This window comes from Ambystoma mexicanum, chromosome 5q, assembly GCF_040938575.1.
Source record: "Ambystoma mexicanum isolate Mex_15411 chromosome 5q, UKY_AmexF1_1, whole genome shotgun sequence".
Taxonomy (NCBI): domain Eukaryota; kingdom Metazoa; phylum Chordata; class Amphibia; order Caudata; family Ambystomatidae; genus Ambystoma; species Ambystoma mexicanum.
Window position 1 is genome coordinate 909,111,701 of NC_090933.1, and position 13,238 is coordinate 909,124,938.

At 45.2% G+C, this 13,238-nt stretch overlaps 1 protein-coding gene and 1 pseudogene across 1 annotated transcript in view; one reads left to right on the forward strand and one right to left on the reverse strand.

The window, feature by feature from the left end:
- The window catches only part of NIPAL2 (NIPA like domain containing 2), a 690,092-nt gene that overhangs the window by 410,854 nt on the left and 266,000 nt on the right, over positions 1–13,238 (reverse strand). The window lies entirely within an intron of this gene.
- On the forward strand, positions 2,588–3,118 carry LOC138497767 (endothelial differentiation-related factor 1 homolog; annotated as a pseudogene).

Below are 13,238 nucleotides of genomic sequence, written 5' to 3' on the forward strand. Positions count from 1 at the left end.
GTAGCAGCATTGTGACCCTACAGCCACGGGATTGTATCAGTGATTGTCTTTACTGAATGAAGAAGGGGAGTAGCCGGTGCACAAACAATTCCGGTCCTCCCATTTACATTACAGTGAGATTTTCTAAGCTCACCCTAGAAAGTGGTGAGATTTTCACTAATGCTTTATAGCGCTCTGTTCAGAGGGGAACTATCACAGTTCTGCACACTGGTGGACTGTACGTACTGCGCGGTGATGTCTGCAATCGGAATGCATTAGCGCGCCGGAACCACGGCGTGTAATCAGTGAAGTGCCTGTGCCGCTGATTCTGAGGGGAGTCGAGGAAGTACCCTCAGAATGAAATGACTATAGACCTAAGAGCTGCTTCTATCAGCTCCAGGAAGCATATTATAACGATGATTTGTTTTGATAATTCGTTTGCTGCAATAATGGGCACAATGATTTCAATGTGCAATGTGGCCATTCTATGTGGAAAAGTTCACATTTCCTATACCTCATGTCACACTGTATAAAAGATAAAACATGTTTTATTCATATCAATATTCAGTCATTAATTGTTAGAAAATAATGCCATAATGATGTTGGGAATATTTATCTCCTCAACACTGGCATATGGGCGATGGTCCACTTTTTTGTAATCAAAATGCAGCATTTACACGCTGTGCAAAATTAAAAGACAAGTCTGTTTGAATGAGTTCTTTCTGGGATGCCTTTTGTTTTATAATGTTACTCCATTATCCCAGTGGGCAAAAGCTGGAATGATCATTTTACTGGTCTACCACTGTACTGTATTATCACTGCTTCAAACCATTTGGAGAGCCAAAGGTTGCAGACCCATCTTAAAATCTATTGCAGACCGGAAGGCAGCTTTATGAGAGACAGGGAGGGAAAGGTCCTCTTACAGCCAGAAAAGGGAGCTCCTTTAAGCAGCCAAACGCGTTCCACGCTCTCACTGCCCAATACACAGGACACCACCTTCCATTCATGCAGGTCTTCCACTGTGCCCGATGACCACCTGGGACAGGATCTGCACCCCCAACTCTTGGAGGTGGACCACTTGTCAGCAGTGCATGAAGGGGGCCCCAGGAAATACCCTTTCCGCAGCCCCCTGGATTCAAGGTAAGTCGGGATTGTTCTATTGCCCTTTGGGCGATGGATTTAATGTGATTAATACAAGTAGCACTTTCTAAAAGTCCACAGGGAAAATGACAATCATACACTGACCTTCAGGGCAAAGTGTGCACCTGCATTGAAGCAGACCGCAGCTGCAGGTGCCCATGTGGATATTGCCTGGTTGGGGAATAGCTGCACTGGGCAGACAGTAGAAAAATGCTTGTGGGAAGGAGTACATGTGCTCTGGGTTGCTCATGGGAGGTGTGGTCCATGCTTGAGAACACTTTTTGGACCAAAGTACTGGGTTTACCGAAAGGAATATCAACGGCATCCATTCGATATGAACTATCGCTAATTTCAATTCATGCGCAAGTTTGTTGGAAACTGTTATCGTTATATCGGAAAACAAAAGCATGTGAACAAATTCCGCAATTTGAAATCTTCCATAGTGCTACCTTGTCAGCCCCAGGCGTAATGGCAATGTGGCTGAAACGATGTGAAAATCTGATGGCAGGATATGATATCAGTCCTGAGTTGCTTCAAGGTAATCCGGAAGCAGAGAAAACAAAAATTTGGCGTGTGGATTGGGAGTTGACATGTTCTAAAAGGGCTGCCTCTAAGATGCTGAGCAAAGTTCCACCCGAGGCACGAGCATTTAACAGCATGCAAAAATATATTGAACTATTCCCCGATCCTATTCCCACGTGTTTGTATTTGGAAGGTAATTAATCAATAAGCACCTGTTCTGGAAGCCGAACCGGCTGGTGAAGGCCCAGGGCCCAAGTTATAGCCCCGAGTGAAGTGCGAGCCTTTACGCTGGGCCCCCGTGCCGTCTCTGCCCAGTTCAGCCCCCTGGATGGGTGCTTCTTGCTCTTAGCACCCTAAGGCCAACCTGCGGGGAGCCGAGAGCAATGTATTTGTGGGAAACAACAGGTCCTGGTCCCGACTCAGAGCCCCTCTTCCATTTTCATGGTGACCCTGGGAAGGTGTGAGGAAAGGAGATCCGCAGAGGCGTCGGAACCACAGGAGCCTCAGGTAACCTCAGGTAGCCTCAGGGAGATTTGGGAGAGGTGGGGCGGGACAATGAAGCAGTGAGGGCAGTAGGGAAGATGATTGGTTGGTGCATAAAGCACATGTGCTTGTTCATAACTGGGCTTGGATCATGTGATTCACCCCATGGCTAGGAGCAACCTGATTGGCTGATGCACTCGACGAGGCTGCTAATATAAAATAGCAAATTATGAGGAAGTGGCCAAATAAATTCGAACCCATTGAGAGCAAGGAGCAAAAATATGTTGCCAGGTGAAACAATGAAAAAATGAACAATGATTGAGGTAAAGTGTAGACGTCTATCACATGACAAGCAATCTAAGGTGCACCTGCAAATTCCTCCCCATCCATAAAGAGGTTCCCAGGTAGTTTAAGGTTCCAGGAATTTTGAGTAAGAAGGAAGGGCAAATACATCACTGATCCCTTGAACACCACCGTACAGCCGAAGCTATGGCAGACAGTGATTGGGATACCGTCACCGTACTCCGAAAAAAGGGTTCAACCGCTGCGCAGTCCAAATCCAAGCATGCAATTGCCTCTGCACAGAGGAGGTGGAGACTTCCAAAAAATGGTCTGCGGGCCAGAACAAGCAGCACACAATAACTAAGAACACAGCTAAACTAGACCGTGAAACGGAGGAGCTTCATCATTTAAGAGTTCCTTTGGAGGTCGGCACGGTGATCCAGCAAGGCCGGGAGAGTAAAGGGCTCACACAAAAGGACCTGGCCACACTATGTAATGAGAAGCCACAAGTTATTGCTGACTACGGGTGTGGAAAAGCCAGTCCCAGCAACCAAGCGATGGGCAAGATTGAACGTGCCATTGGTCTTAAACTTCGTGGGAGGGATATTGGAAAACCCGTCGATCCGTTGCATCTAAAGAAGTGAAAATAAAGCTTCAAAGTAAGTTAATCCAGCTGATCTCGATGTCTGGGGTCATTTAACTACCAGGCCAACCCCTCGCCCTTCCTTGCTTTCCCCTCATCCCTTGCCAAGTATGTGAGCTCACGTGGAGGCTGTGTAATAAAGTCCTGCAAAGTCTTTATACCTACTGTAAAAAAGTATGAAAGCACATGTACAGATATTATTTTACTCCTATTCTAATTTCTTTTTTCTAAAAGCTGTTAAGAAAACCGGGTTAATTTCCATGGATTCTTTAAACATGCAAATATCCTTTTAGTCTTGAGCGTTTGGGCATCTTCTAAGTTGATACCTTTTTAAGAGAAGAGAATTGATCAATGGGAATGTGGCACGAACCCACATGAATCTGTTTCATGAATGTCGCTAAAAGCGTGTTAAACCGCTGCATCTCTACGCTGTTGTGTATTAATTTAGAATAAAGTTGTTAGTCTTTGCAAAAAAAAAGAAAATACATCAGTGATGTCATCACAACTGTAGGGATTGTCTCAGGAGGATAGCTCAAGCAAGACCACATGCAGCACCACGGGTTCGATCCCCGGGTCCGCGCTTAGAGACCTCTGGGTATTAAGCACGTTATAAATAACATATCATATCATATCAGAGAAGATTACATGGCATACCCTTTGACACTCCGATACATCACAGGAAGTGACATCACATTGTCCTTGGCTCTAATGAAATTATATGACAGGACCTCACACAGTAGTTGATCCTGATGGATTCACAGTATGTGGATAGTAATAACCCATGATACGTGAAAAGCGAATGCGTAACTTTAAGTTCTTATAGAAGCAGGTGGAAAGCAGGATTGGCGGTCACAATGTGGCCATCGGGGTTAAAATCTGACGCTCCAGTGGACCACCCCAAATGCTCTTTGAGCAACCCACCAGCAGTGTGAGCGCTTACCAAAAACAATCACATTATATACATGTATCACTTTAGCAAGTTGCTTGGCCATCAGTTCCTCGGTGTTGTCCACGGCAAGTGGAAGAATAGTTAGACCCAGGAGATGGTTCAGTGAAAGATGTGGGTATCATGCACTAGCAAGCCCCAATGGCGTCATTAATACCAGATGAATCCATGTCACCATGAAGTCAGACACCCATGGACTGGGGCATGGTCTCCCCGGTGACAGTCATATAAAGGGGGTGGTTGCACCTGTGTCTTTTGCTGTGTGTTTTTGTTTGGTTAACAGGGGAAGACCTACTGATGGACAAAAAAGTATTAGTTTGAGGAACAAGAGCATGAAAGATAATAATGACTTAAACTTCTTCAACATGCTTAATACCCAGACCAGGATTCGAACCTGTGTTGTTCTGCGTTGTCATGCACTTAATACCTGATACCAGTCTCTAAGCAGGGACCAGGATTCGAACCTGTGTTTTCTCTGCGTTGTCATGCACTTAATACCTGATACCAGTCTCTAAGGAGGTACCAGGATTCAAACCTGTGTTTTCTCTGCGTTGTCATGCACTTAATACCCGAGACCAGTGCTAAGGAGGGACCAGGATTCGAACCTGTGTTTTCTCTGCGTTGTCATGCACTTAATACCCGAGACCAGTCGCTAAGGCGGGACCAGGATTTGAACCTGTGTTGCTGAGCGTTGTCTTGCTTCCAAGACAAACACATTACCTCTGAGTTATCCTCCTGGGCCATTTAGCCCTGTAACTTTATATTCAAAATCGGATTCAGCAATTGTGTACAACAGAAGTGGTTCGATAGCCAGCCTGAAGCCTACAACTTGCACTGCGATTTAACTGTCGAATATACAGGTTTTCAAAGTCTGATGAAATGCCAAATAACAGAGGCATAACAGAAGCAGAAGCAGAAGATGCAGCAGGCCTCGAAGCTCAGGTGCCACTACAGAAAAACACCCGCTGCCCCGCCCCCCAAACCTAACTTTACGCAAGTGCGTAATATCCGGAATGTATGGGTGAGAGAGAGAAATATCCGGGCGTCTGGATGTGGCTGTACTTCTAGAATGTATCAGAGAGATGCCAGCGAGCAGAGATGGAAGCTAATGAGCATTAAAGTGCGCGTGCGTGATTGGCAGCCCACGCAATTGTCTAAGTAGTGGCGTGATATGCTCCTGCCTGGCTGGGCCTGTCAGGAAGCGGCCCTGGTGTTCTTTATGTGCTGGTGGTGTATTAGCAAGCATGCCGACATCTCCAGGTCGATGCCTAATCCCGCCCACATGCAATGAACGCAGAAGTAATGAGAGCGTTGTGAGCGCGGGGAATACGCGGAAAGGCTCTGCGCAGGATATGAGGGTAAAAGAGGCGCGCTGCAGGAAGCCTTCCCTGGACACATCGGCGACACTTTGATAACGCTATCACAATAGCGATCAGGAAAAGGATTAACCCCCAACCCTCGACTGAAGCAAAACAACACATACCACGCACAAACGATGCGGTCGGAAGGTACCGGACTCTATTTAGTAGATGGAGTGGGCTGTCCTTCAACGATTTCCTTTACGAAGGAGGATGAAAATATATGCCTCTGGCACTCAAGGGGTTAAATACGCACATGACTTGGATTGTCTACATAGAGCCACGGGCCACGGTCTGAAAGCAGGGACCATGGCTTCTCCACCTGCATGATGACGAGCCACAAAGAAGTGGCAGCTAGCAGGGGGCAAGGCCTCCTCCCCTACCCCCCTCACAGATAGCGAAGAAGGATAATCATCTTCTAAAACTGTGATTTCCAAATATTTTCTGCTGAGCTCCCCTCTGCCCCTCACGGTCAGCAGAAACAGGGCTCTATTAAACACAGTTCCAATTAGCTTCCCCCCCTCCCCCCCACCTCATCTGGACCCCAGTAAGAGAAATTGTGTGGATGATGTATGTGTAGCATTTGAGTTGAGTGATAGCCTAGCCTTGGCACGTCCCAAGCAGACATAACAGCACTGCAGGTGACTCAAAAGGGGGCAGTGCGTGCACCTTGTGGGCCGACAGGACGCGACCATGTTACCACTGCCAGGAGGGAGCTGCACTGCCTCCCTGTGAAACATGGCATTACCCATGAAGCCCTTACGCACGTTCATAAGAGCTTGAACCACGCGGCCCCCATATACCTCAATGACCACGTTTCCATGTACAGGCCCAGTCGCGCTCTTAGGTCTCAGGACCAGGCTACAGCGCATCAGCCTAGATTTAAGCTGGGTTGCTTTGGTGGTACCAACTTGGATGTTCATGCTTCAGCTTGGAATGTTTTTCGCTTGATCTGAGAAAAATGTAAACCCTGAATCAGTTTAAAAAAAGGATGGAGACCCATCTCTTTAATCATAAGGCTTAGGCTGATGTTCCCCTGGATTTGCTTGCTTCTGTGGTCTGTCTTGTTTTCTGTGCGCCCTGAATCCTGTGGGCATGCAGCGGTTTATAACAATTCAAATAAATGAATAAATAAATAATAGCCCAAGTTGTTTAAGTGCCAAATTAGTGGTGTGTGCTGTGTAAATGTTATTTTTTGTTGTTTTGATATGGACGATTGTAGCTTTTTAAAACGAACTTGCTTCAATAGAAACAAAATGTTCTTCTATCTTTAATTTTAGTTTGGAATAATATCCTGATGTACCCAATAGAGAGAAGTTGTGCCTCACACAGCTGAGCTGCTTGTCAATCAGTTGTTGCCTATATTTTTCGTAGATAATTTGTCGTGAAAACGCCTGCATGTGACTTGCAGACAGACTCCCTGGGGATTTAACTTTGCAGAGTCCTTCTCATCCTTCTGTAGCTCGGCGTCCTTGATATGCAAATGCGATCAAAGTTGACGGACGGCAGAGGCGTTGCTAAGGGGGTGCTGAAGGGGCTATAGCCCGGGTCTATTGGTTGTAGCCCTGGATAGAATCTCAGGTGCTGCAATCAAAAGGCTAGCTAGCCCCGAGTCCCGACAGTCCTGACATTAGCGTAGCCCCGGATCTTTTCCAGACTTAGCAACACCCCTGACGGGCGGTATCAAGAATGCACCACTGATTGGAAGGTGGAACACCTTGTTTACACTTACTAGTTATTTAGTTGTGTGATGCAACAGGTGTGACTAACAAGGCCGCATTAGGTGCAGAGTTGAAATGTCAGGGAAAAGTATGAGCTTCGTCAGTGACCTCATGACTGGAAGACCTTCCTGTGCTCTGTGTGGAGCAGGGCCATGGTGGTGCTCTTTGCAAGCCTCCTTATGCGGAAATTGCAACGTAAGATTTGTCAAATGCTTCTGAAGTTGAGCGCATAGTCATATAAAAGCCCAACAAGATTAGAATTAGGTCTGACCTCCATCCATGCCAAGCTATAAGGGTCATGACTCAACATACCCCACTTCCCAGAGCCTAACCTCAACTCCAGAGGTGGTCAAAATCCTCCACTGCGGCTGTGGCTTCGGACAGAGTAGGACCCCCCTGCTTAATTCACGTGAAACCACTACCGCTGAACACCTGATCGGTTGACAATTGGACAATATCATCGTGGGCCAATCCCCAGAACGTCTTGTTACCTTTCTTATCACCCTTTTGTAAAAGGTTAATCTTAGATTTCACCAATAGCTTCACAATAGAAAAAGGGAACCTCGGAGGGCATTCATTTATTCTAACACCTGGTCTACTGTTGGTAAAAGTCAAGTGGTTCATGCACAACCCCACTAATATATGAAAACATGGAACGGGTGATTCATTCACAATGAATAGATGAAGAACCGTCTCAATGCTCGGCTCTCACCTCCTACACACGGGGGGGGGGGGGAGAGGAGGGAGCAGTCCCTCTGATACCAATATCAGGGGGAAAGGAAATATAGGTTAGCTTTAGATTTTTTAATAAATAAAGCGGAGCACGAAATATAATGACTGTCAATAGTAAGTAGTGATAGAAAGGGAACTACCCCTATTAACCAGCGTGGGTACATCACAAGATGATTCACAGTGTGGGCAGATGACAGACTTAGTTGTAATGGTATTCCATACACACCATGGCTTAAAGGATAGTTCCGGGACTTTTTTTTTATTGTCCCTACGGGTCGGCCATGTGTTTGTAAGCATAAATCGGTAGATCGTAGGAAACTTTCCTATGGACCTTACCCGACTTTTCGCCCATTATCGCACTCGAAATCAGCCTCCATTTTGTGATAATCCTATCATTCCGCCGCATCGACCTGGCTCACCTGCCTTTGCGGCACTAAATCAAATCCCCCGCCCCTGAAACAGACTTTATCAAAACATTCATATTCCCCGCCTCTATCCGTGACGTGACTGAGCTGCGTAGGCAAACGCGCCCAGGCGTCTTCTACGCGACTCCACACAGACCCCGGAAATCAACACAGATCAGCTCACAATACAGCGCACCACAATTCGGAATATGAAACTGTACTTTGAAATCAAACCGCAAGATTGTAAATGTGGTAAAGTACATTTATTTGACATCAAATGTTTAGAGAATATTCAGCGATTTGCATTTTTATTTGCTCATGTTCCAAAAAGTTCGTATTGAGGAACGCGATGGTCCTTTGCTGTACACAGGGTCTTAGAGCATCTCACAATACAGCACCACAATTCGGAATGTGAAACCGTGGTTTAAAAGCAAACGGCAAGATTGTACATTTGGCAAAGTACGTTTATTGGACATCAAATGTTTAGAGAATATTCAGCGATTTGCATTTTTCTTTGCTCTCGATCCAAATTAGTTCGTCTTGAGGGAAGCGATGTTCGTGTGCAGTACACAGGGTGTTGGTTTACGATAAAAATAAGCTCTTCTGTCGCACTGATAATCGCATGGCTGTTCCAACAACGAGGCACTAGGCCACCACAACGGTAGGTATGTTGCATCTAACCGTTAGTACCGCGTAAGGGCATACTTGTACTTGGCGATCGTCCCATAAAATGGTCAGGGTGGTAACGTTGTTCACGCGGAGAAGCAACTGGCGGCTGTAGAAGCCGTCCGCCGGTGTCTGGTACTCGTGACACAGACAGTAGTGAATGATGTACCTAAAAACATAAAAAATGAAATTAGTCTCACCATCAGATCCTTATTAAAATGATTCATTTCATAGCGAGGACAGCGCTACTGGGTGTACACAAGTGTTTAAAGGCGTGGCGAGGCATGGAGGGGGGGGGAGTGGAGTACAAGGTAAGTAGCATAAAATAATAAATAAATAGGGCCAGCTGGTGGCAAGTGCAAGGTAAGTGCAGAACAAGTGCTGGGAAGGGGGGGCTGTAGGATACTGAGACAGTCCCCCAGTGCAGGGGTTGACAGGGAGGCAGTGCAGGTGGAGAGTGGAAGGGCCCAGGACCGAGGTCGCAGACAGTGGACCAGTTGTAGCAGGGGAGAGGGAGAGAGAAAGCAGAAGCAAAGAGGAAGGTTTTGAGGTGCTTCAGTAAAAGCAGATGTTTCTCCTCCAGATAGTGCGCGGTAGAAAACACTATGCCACATAGAACGAACAAGTACAACTGAACCCGTCTTTAAAGCCACTGTATAGTAATGAAATTGCGGTATAAACTCATCAAAAGTTACTTACATTATATTTGCATTTTCCATTGTGTCTCTGTGTAGGGCAGACCCGAAACACCACTCCTTCTTTGCCGACGTTACTTCTTCTAATGAACGTGGCTCATCGTTTCGTTTCTGAAATTTTATTCATTATCTTTTCTTAGTCTTTCAGGATGGTCCCGGCCTGTCAAGGTCAAATCACAATAGAACCTTATATTGGGTCGTGGGCCGTTCCGCCACCCGAGCAAAACATCAAAGCAGCTGACCTTCACTTTGAGCGAGCACACATTTCTAGTTAGCTCCAGTTAGTGTAAGGGCATCTTGTCTGCGTGCCTTTTTTTTTATTGTCCCTATGGGTCGGCCATGTGTTTGTAATACGGAAACATTCTATAATTTTTGTAAAAATGATTTATATTACTGTTTGGTTTAATTGCAATGGGCCTGCAACATGAGGAGACTCGAGAGAACAGACAATCGAATTACAATCATTTAAACCGTGATGTGTATTTCTCAATGAGCTCTGCTTTAGGTGGACATGGAACAGAGGCAATGTTGGGTGGCAATGCAGTTGTCCCCTGCATAGGTTCGTTCACCACTCCATGTATGTGCCTATCGAGGACATCTACGATAAGTCTCTCAATAAACTCATATTGCATATCCTCAAACACTGGTTTGATCACCCATTGTTTACTTCTTTTAGTGAAGGCCTTATTGTAGCGAAGCGTCCCTAAAGTTCCGGTCGTCCTACTTTGTTGACGGCCAACATTATGGTTATGTGCCAAGACCGCTAGAAGAGTCCCATTTATCATGCCTTCCATGCCAAAATGCAATCTTTTGGGCCTGTACTTTAGGCACATATTGTGGAACACCTCCAAATCTCCTGTGTGGCAGAATTCCGTGAGTCCCCTCAAATCTCTTGTTATAGTTTTTTCAAATACAATCTTTTCAATGGCCTTGTGAGTGGGTGATGAAGGAATCAACCACTTCTTCTTCCGTGCCTCCTCTGTGGACAAATGGCCATGTTCACATTTGTGGAAATGCTCATTTGTCGACCATCGATGTACGTTGCTACAGTGCAACATTACTGACCGCCATTTTTCCAGTAGAATTTCCAACGACCCTTCACATGTTTTTGAGCTCCACCAAAGATGGTTGCTGATTGACTTGGACCACTGTGAAATACCTTGCATATCTTTTTTTTTTCCTGCAGCCGACAATTTTTTATTGATTGATTTTGCAAGATGCCAAACGTCAAATTGGTGATTTATATTTTTGTACTGTTCTCTCATTGTCTTGGCAATTGAAACGTGTCTGTCCGTGGCTATCAGGTCGATCACCATTCCCCGCGATTGTAGTTCTTGCAATGATGCTACAAAGCCAACTTTCTCCATGGCCACTGAGGATGTACTTTGTGACACCTGCACGACCACCGAACTCACAATTTTCTTACTTTCCATGTCCTGAAAGTGGTAGGTGCAGTACTTGGCTGAAAATCCTGGACTGTCGCATTGTCCATCACCGGCTAGCCTGAAGCGTTTGCCCGCGAATGTACTTTCCATTGACATTTTTTCCATTCTCCAAGCTTCGCTGATGGCTGGAAATAGATAATCGGTTTGGTATTTGTAGAACTGACTTTTCGCAATGAAATGGATTCCCACAAACTGAAAGAAATACTGTAACTTTTTAAAACTTGAACCACTAAAAAGTGCGGCCGCTGCACAAAGTAGATTGCCTGCTGGCAGTTGCCCCAGCATGGGTTGTGCAGACCATGCGAACGGATGATATTGTGTACAGGTGGCATGTATTTTAAGGTTAGTGCCTCGAATTGCACGAGTCACATTAATCAATGGCTCCCCACATACTTCCCCACCAACCCAATGCCCACATTTCATCATCATAATAATATCCATCAAACAGCTATCGAATACAATGAATTTGGCCTCTTTCCTTATACTGTCACTCTGCATCCCAGCTGGTTCGGCCTGTAACGTTGAGGACATGTCACTCGCATGAAAGGTACAATCTCTGATATCGTCTTCCGCTATGCTGAGTGATATTGATGGTGTTTCATTGTCGTCCACTTCATTCTCTTCCATTGCAACATCTGTTCCTTGTCCGGAGATGGGAGAAAAAAACAATGTCTTCAACTTTCGCGTGCTCTTATTTTTTGCGGGTGTGGATTCTGTGAATTGATCTACGACTGCATCCAAACTACCAGGAGGACATTCACTATCAATGGCTGGTGGTGGTATAGCTCCGTTGTCAATCACTTCATATTCTTCCCATTGGCACGATGCATCTCCAGTCTCAAGTCCCTGCCAAAAGGTTTGACAAGCAACATCTCTCGTTCGCTTCACTGTCTGTGTAGATCTAGTTCTTACACCCACTCGCAACTAGAGGACAGATTAGAAAAGGGATGTTCAGTTTAAACACAACTTACAGTATTGAACTATTGACAGTGAAAGACAACATAATATAGTGAACAGGACACTAACCTTCTTTTGCTTTCTTTTCTATGAAACTTTCTTTCCTCGAACTTCAACATCTGGACGCTGTTGCTCCGACTCGTGTGTGCATGTCTCCACTTCCTCTCGCGCTGCAACGACTATACTTTCATGATAAGCACATCCATCACTCACTGAGGCTCCATCGACTCGCTGAAACATAGAACTTTCATTAGTATGTATAATAATATTGAAAACACAAAATGTACTTGGGGACCAATACCCATACGTACATCTCAATAGCAAAACACGAATGAACGCATTGTGTAGAACATTCAAACGACAATAGTTCACGCATTGTTGATCTAGTTAGATTGAACTGTCAAGATCCATACCTCGGGCTCCGCATAGACTTCCATTGATGATATTATTGAAGATGACGCTTCAGCAACTCCCTGAAACACAGTAATTGCATTAGTATGGTTTTCTATTTTGTTTAAAAGAACATAAACTTTCTGCAGGCGTCAACGGCTCATCTAAATAGACCTGCACAAATGATCAGTTGTCTAAAATAAATAATGGATATCCAAATATGATTCGATTTGCTCCATCGTTGGAAGTGTCACCACCCAGAGATCTGCATCAACTACTAGGGGTGATGTTCTTGTTGAAGAAGCTCCGTCAGCTCCCTGAAACATAGTACTTGCGTTAATAAAGAAGGAAGTATAGCGGATGTAATCACGTCATTTGATCTCGCATGATTGATCTGTCAGTATCCATACCTCGAAATGCATAAGAACATCAAGGGACGCTGTAACTGCGGTGCACACTTCTGCAAGCTGTTGCGCCGACCCGTAACTGCATGCTCCCCCTTCCTCTTGGACTAATGCTCCATCGACTCCCTGAAACATAGGACTTTCATTAGTAATGAACACAATATTGAAAAAAGAAGACACATAGGAGGGCGACGACAGAAGGACATACCAATGGCTAAAAACGAAAGAAACATTGTGTGTAACAATCACGCTACAAGAATGCAAGATCTGATGATCTCCATCGATGGAACTGTCCGGAAACGTACCTCGAGCATCTGAGTGACATCTACGGTTGTCGTCAATGCGTTGGACTCCTCAGCATCTCCCTGAAAGACAGTACTTGCATTATTTTGGATAACAATAATTATAACTGAAAACAAAGACTAGAGGACGAGTACTGTGGTGTACCATTAGGTAAAATAATTACACGAT